The sequence below is a fragment of the Sorex fumeus genome, unplaced genomic scaffold (assembly GCF_029834395.1).
Source record: "Sorex fumeus unplaced genomic scaffold, SorFum_2.1 ptg000043l, whole genome shotgun sequence".
NCBI lineage: Eukaryota > Metazoa > Chordata > Mammalia > Eulipotyphla > Soricidae > Sorex > Sorex fumeus.
In genome coordinates, this window is record NW_026606100.1 from 4,359,599 (window position 1) to 4,367,050 (window position 7,452).

The following is a 7,452-nucleotide window of genomic DNA, read 5'->3' on the forward strand; positions in this document are numbered from 1 at the left end:
CAGCCACTCCTGGTTTGACCCCCGGCACCCAAAATGGTCCCTCAAGCAACACCAGGAGGAATTTCTGAGTGCAGAGCAGGAGTAACCCATGAGCATTGCTGGATGCATCCACAAAACAAAACAAGGTCAGGGCTTAACTGCTATAAAGGACCAGAATGGAAATAGTCTAGGCTTACGGGCCAAATAATCAATGACAACTGCTTACCTCCACCAGGTAGCACAGAAACACCAAAGGCAAAAAATGGAGTAAGAGTGGTGGCTGTATGCCAGTAAAAAAAAACTGGGGATTGGGGGTATGGTGCCGCCAGCAGGTCAATCTGTACCTGTGAGGCGAGTGCATCAGCAGCCTCATGGCGCCTTCAGACTTCCAGATACCCCAAAATTGCTGCTGTGCCTTTGACCAGACCCCAAAAACTTGGGGCAAAGTTTACCAAGAAAGTAAACGGCCAAAAGTTAGGTATGTGGGAAACACACCCACAAACCACCTCCAGCTCAGCTATATAATTGGAGGCAAGGCCTCTTTGGTTCCTGATTGAACTGCTTAATGGACATGATCCCAGAGACTCAGAAACAAATCTCAGAACCCAGTAGCTTTAGGTAGAAATGCGTCTGGTCTCTGCAGTAGGCTACCGGTGCTGGGCCAACCCAGGTGGGAATAGGTTTCGTGCCTTGGCCTATTCCCCCTGGCGGCCCAGTGGCCGCCATCCGTCTGAGGCCACTGGATAGTCACATTTGGACCCCCAGTGACGAGACACACAGGGCCTCACGGGATGAGGGTGGAGCCAGGCTTGTCCTCCCCACCCCAACGAGACCCCAAGTCATCACCCACGAATGGCCTCTCTGGCTCCTGATCAAGCTGCTTAACGGCCATGATCCCAGAGACTCAGAAACAAATCTCAAAACCCAGTGGCGTTTGGCAGAAATGCATCCAGCCTCCACAGTACGTTACTGTCGTCGGGCCACCCCAGGGAGGAAAGGGTGTCGTCCCTCCGCCTGCTCCCTCTTGACGACTTGGTGGCTGTCATCCTCCAGAGGCCATTGGACAGTCAGGCTTGGGCCCGCAGTGACGAAACTTGTTGGGTCTCACGGGATGGGGGAAGTGGAGCCGGGCCTGTCCTCCCCACCCTAATGAGACCCCAAGTCATAGCCCACAAACGGTCTCTCTGGCTCCTCATCAAGCTGCTCAACGGCCTTGATCCCAGAGACTCAGAAACAAATCTCGAAACCCAGCGGCTTTTGTCAGAAATGTGTCCAGACCCCGCAGTAGGTTACTGTCGCTGGGCCACTCCAGGGGGGAATGGGTGTCGTCCCTCCGCCTGCTCCCTCTTGGCGACTTGGGGTCTGTCATCCTCCAAAGGTCATTGGACAGTCAGGCTTGGGCCTGCAGTGACGAAACTTGTTGGGTCTCACGGGATGAGGGGGGAGGTGGAGCCAGGCCTGTCTTCCCCACCCCAATGAGACCCCAAGTCATCGCCCACGAATGGCCTCTTTGGCTCCTCATCAAGCTGCTCAACGGCCATGATCCCAGAGACTCAGCAGCAGATCTCTAAACCCAGTGGCTTTTGGCAGAAATCCATCCAGATTTAAGTGTTAAAATTTCAGAACTTCAAAACCACATGGCCCTACTGCAGCCACACGACATCATATGTTATTCATAACCAGCAATAGAACACAAATTGTCTATTGTTGCCTTTTCAGCAGATCTGAGTGTTGGGGTAAAATCTTAAATAATGGTGGGTCTGGTGTCGAAATAGTGAATGTGATCAAAGTAGAGAGAGAATAATGTAGAAATCATCTGCCCCACAGGCAGGGGGAGGGTGTGGGATGGGGGTATACTGGGATTTTTGGTGGTGGAGAATGGGCACTGGTGAAGGTACGGGTGTTTCATTGTATGACTGAGACTTAGACCCAAAAGCTTTGTAACTGTTCTCACGGTGATTCAATAAATAAAATTATAAAAAATGGAAAAAAAAAACTGGGGATTCTAAAACTTGAATATCATTTTTACAGGCCATAAAAGCTATTCTTTTGAGTAGTCACTTTCAAATATAAAACCACTTAATCCAGGAGCTGGAGAGATAGAGCATAAATGATTGAGTATATACCTAGCATATACAAGGCCCTGAGTCCCATCTCAGGTACAGTTTGGTTTCCCGAGCATGGTTGAATCTCTCTCTAGCAACCCTAAATTATAGCCACAATGGTGGTGATGGTCCCTGGACACTGCAGAGCCCAAGCAGGAACATCAGGACTTACCCTCCAGCCACACCATGGTTTGGCATCCATCTCTTCATCCCCATCTTCTCTGTGTTAGTCTGCATATTAAAAGATTTTTAAATTTAATTAGGGCCCAGAGAGAGGGCAACCGGCTGAGTGCATGCTTTGCATGTGAGAGGCCCAGGTTTGATCCCCATTCCACCACTAAAAGTGACCCCTGAGCACTGTCCAAAACCAAAACCAACTGAAGTACAAAACAGGTATTGGGCTGCACTGACCCACAGACCATAGCTTGCCACACCCTGTTGAGAACGTCCTGTGAGAAACAGGATGACTGGCCACCCTGGGCAGATGGGTTCCCCATCAGGGTGGCAGCCTCACTCCTGGACAATCAGCCCACCAAGACGTGGAGAGCCAGACAAAATCTCAACTCCACCCCCATCTTTCCTGACCTGGATCACAGACTTAGGGATTGCTTCTAGATCTGAAAGCTCTGTTGGCTAATCTGTGGCTAATCTGTTGGATCATCTAGAAATCTTCTCCCTTCGGGAGAATAGCCACCTGTGCCCCAAGGGCCACTCTGTCTTTGGTGGATATCATCTTTTGGATGAGAAAAGAATGATAAAGGCTCATTAACAGCAAACTTTTCTGGGAAGACAAGGGAGGACATTCCTCTGCAACAATCAAGAAGATATGAAAGTGGCTCCAGATTTGGGGCTGCACCTGGAGATTTGGGGCTAGGATGAGGTTATGGTTGAAAGACAACTTGGGGCAGGCAGGCTTAAAAATCACTGTGGGCCATATTAAAGAGACAGAACACAGACCTCCCCTTCCATGCCAGGAAAGCTTACACAGATGCTAAATAAGAGTGTGATATGATCAGATTTGCTTTTTGAGTGCAATGAATAAGTGTATTATTTGTGGTGGGTGGTGGGGGGAAGCCAACTAGAAAAAATAAATGATAGAATAAAGAATAGTTCACTTATAGCTGCCACAAATGGTAGCAGTTATAAAGTCCTCAATGAACACATAGGATAATGCTTATCTGATTAACATGGAGCCAGGAGGAGGGACGGGGCTGAGATAGTACAGCAAGGAGGGTGGTTTGCCTTGCACACACTTGACCTGGGTTCAATCCCTGGCAACTCAAGGGCTCCTAATAATCACTAAGAGAGTTCCCTAAGTTCAGAAGTTTAGAGCTAGGTCACCAGATGTGACAAAAAAATAAATAAACAAAAACCATGAAGGACATGGAGATACAGCTCAATCAACCATACTTAACTGTCAGAGCACCTTGGATTCAATCGCCAGCACCATATGGTCCCCTGAACACCAAGTTGGAAGCAGTCCCCAAGCATTGCCAGGTGTGGCCCCAAAACAAACAAAAAACATAGGGGAAGGGTGGGGAAATAGACATAGCGTGGGGGCCTGGGTGAAATGCTTGCTGTGCAGGCATAGGACCACAAAATCAGTCCCCCAGCATCAATCCGCATCTTCGAGTACAGGTCCCATTGGCACAAGGGTGTGATTTCAGGCACATCATAATGTGGGAATGCAAAAATAGATGTCAATTTCAAGACTGAGAATAATGATGAGTTGGATATGTTGAATGTGTTGGATATGTTGAATTTGAAGAAGTTGAGGACATCCAGACAGATTACAGCTGCTGAGCCACTGTGCATAAAATAAATCAAAATCCCTCTTTATGTGAAACTTCCATTCTCAAGACGATACTCAAGACAAATTTAAAAATGCATCATAGAGAGCTACTCAACTATTTTAAAAAAGATAAGAGCAACAATTTGTTGCTAAGTGGATGGAACTGGAAGGTAACATGCTGAGTAAAGTTAGGAGGACAGAGACAGAGATGGAATGATCTCATATGTGGGAAATAAAGAAGCACAATAAGGGGGAAAGAAATGGCTCAAAGAACAGAATCTGTGAATTGGGGATTCGCAGATTTCTTCTTAAGTTCTTGATTTTGGGGGTTCGCAGATTTCTTCTTAAATTCTTATTTTTGGACCACACCCTGTGCTGTGATACTCCGGGCCTACTCCCCACTCAGTGCTCAGGGGTGGAGCTAGGGGACCACCAGCATCAGGGATTGAACTTAGACTTCTACATGTGAAGCATGTGCTCGATCCTTTGAGCCATCTCCCTGTCCTAGGCGCTCTAATGATTGTAACAGAAAGGCTGACTAGTTAAGATGCTTTATACCCTGCTTCCATCTGCAGTAAACAACTTTTGTAAGATCACTGAGTCCTATAGGTGTTGCAGGTATAGATCACATACCTAATCCCCAAAGCATTATACTTTAGCCTAACTCATGAATCCTAATGAAGAACTTTTGCACTTAGAATTGAGTGAGAGAATTTCAAATGAAGTGTTAAAGGAAAACAAAGCCATTTTCAGAAGAAGAAAGACCATCAAGGAGAGCCACTGTTGGAAGGAAATAAAACTGGAAACAGGGACATCTGAGGAAGAGGGACCCCTCATTTGATGTCAGTTTGGGGAGAAGGATTATTCTTGTGTAGTTATAAGGGAGACTTGGGATTAGCATCTTCTTTCCATTATCTTCATCATTAGGAGACATAAGGACTGGAATGTGGTTCAAGTGGGAGGACACATGCGTTGGGTTTGATGAGTGAGGCCCTGGCATGGCATGGCCCCAACATTGCCTGGTTTGACCCTGGTGGTCCCTGAGCACTGTCAGGTGCAGCCCTGCATAACAATTTGCAAGGGAATTGGATTTTGGTGCCACACCTGGCAGTGCTCAGCAGCTATTCATGGCTCTGTCTAGCACCACAGGGTGTGGCCCTCGAGGCCCCTTGTACAACAAGGATGGCCCTAGTGGATCTTGATACCACAGGGCTTGAGCAGCTCTGCATCAACTGGACCCTAGGATCGAATCACTTGGTACTGGGAGTGACCTCAGACCCACTGAACACTGCTTAGAGCCCCCTTTTAAAATACACTGAGGATATAACTTAGCAATAGGCACTTGACTTGCATGTATGAGGCACTTACACGTATGAGCAGTAAGTTCAATCCCCAGCACATCGTTAAAATGAACAAAAACCTGTAATAGTTCTTTACCATTGAAGAGGCACAACTCATACTTAATAAAAGAAATGTGAGATAAAACTTCTCTAAGCAGGGGCTGGAGAGATAGTAAAGGTTAAGGCATGTGTCTTGCGTACAGCCAACCCAGTTCAGCCCCTAGCACCACATGGTCCCCTGAGCATTGATAGGTGCTGGAGTTCCTTGGAGGCTCCTGGACCTGCTGGGATGGCCCTGATAAATCCCAGTGCTACAGGGTGTGAGCATCCCTTTGAACTGCTGGCCCAGACATCTGAGAACCCCTGGTGGAGCTCCTGGGCCTTCCGAGAAACATTTGGGAGGCTCAGGGGCATCGATCTCTCCACTGCAAAAAAATATACCCTGACATACTTTTACCCATTGTGTTGATAGGAATCTAAAAGTAAACATACAATTTCATCCGGATCTCATTCTCTTCTCCTTCTAAAAATATGGTGGATATGCATCATGAACAACTTGTAAACCACGATGTTTAAATAAAGTGGAGAAAAATGGGAAAGCATAAAAAATGAATATTTAAAAAATATAATTATCTGCTTCACCTTAAAGCTTGCCATGTGATTCATTCGAGTCATAGAATGGAAACAGAATTACCATATTTCTCTTAGGCTGAAGCATGGACTGCAGTGGCTGCTGCTAAATGAGGGACTCATCAGCTCTGTGACCTAATTCAAGGGACAAAGGACAGTGGTGCTTCTACCGGTCTGGCTTGCTGAGTCCCTGCCCTGAGGAATGTGGCCCTCCAAGTGCAGGGCAGAACCCAAAGAATGCAAGTTAGCAATGAACCTCAGTTGCATCAGGCCACGGCAGCATCATTCCTGCCTGTCCTGGCCCAGGCTGCTAAAGGGGCTGGAAAATGGTCACTGCCTTGCACTGTGTTGAAGCACCAAACAGCACAGTCTAGAGGAAGGGCAGTTAGTGTTTGGGAAGACCACACACCCGGCAGGGATGCTCAGGGTTGACTCCTGGCTCTGTGCTGGCAGGGCTCAGGGGACCATATGGAGTGCTTGGGATGGAACCTAAGTCGGATGTATGCACAGTAAGCTCTCTATAAGAAGGGTAGTTGGACCATCTGTAGTGGTATGTTTATGCTTTCATCTGCAACTCTACTTCTGGGAACTCATCCTACAGAATTCCTGCTACTGTGGACTGAATGCCACTTTTCCTCCCGATAGCCTCAGTTAAAACTTCATCTCCCACCCAACCCCGACCCCCTGCATTATGTCAATACTTGGAAGTGGGGCCTCTGAGAGATGACTGGGTGTTGAAGGTGAAGTCCCAATTGTGGAATTGATGCTCTTTTGAAAGGGAACCCTCCCCCTCAATGAAAGAAAGAGACCCCAAAGTGATCCCTCACCATCATCATATGACATGAAACCAGGAAGCGAATCCCTGGCCAGCCACAAAATCTACCATTACTTTGATTTTGGATTTCCCAGCCATCAGAACTATGAGAAATAAATTTGTTTGTAACTCACTCAATCTATGGTTGCTTGTTGTAAAATCCCAAATAATGGAATAGGTTTGCATTCATATGGAAGTATCTATGTATGCATTCCTTTATACATTATATAATTATTTTTAATAAGAACTTGAAATTAATTTTTAATATCTAGCTATGGACACTGGTAAAATAAACTATAGTACCTCTCTACAGAGGTACTATAATTTGCAAGTGTAAAAATTAACATGGACACGGAAATGGCGATATATGACACTGGGTAAAGCACATAGCTGACCCATGCTCAACCTTTAGCACTCCACATGGTCCCCTGAAGGGCTGGAGAAATAGCAGAGCAGGAAGGGAACTTTCCTTGCATGCAGCTAACCTTGGCATCCCATATGGTACCCTGAGCCTGCCAGGAGTAATCTCCAAGTGCAGAGCCAGGAATAAGCCCTGAATATAAGCCCTGAACAAAAACAAAAAGATTTATTTGGGACTGGATAGAGCAGCTGGTAGGTCATTTGCCTTGCACACAGCAGATCCAGGTTAGATCTCAAGCATCCCATATGGTTCCCTGAGTTCTGCAAAGAGTGATCCCAGAGTACAGGAGTTAAGGCCTGAGAACATCTTGGTGTGGCCCCCAAACAAAAAATAATTAAAAAAAACAAAACATGGACAGGCCAGAGATATAG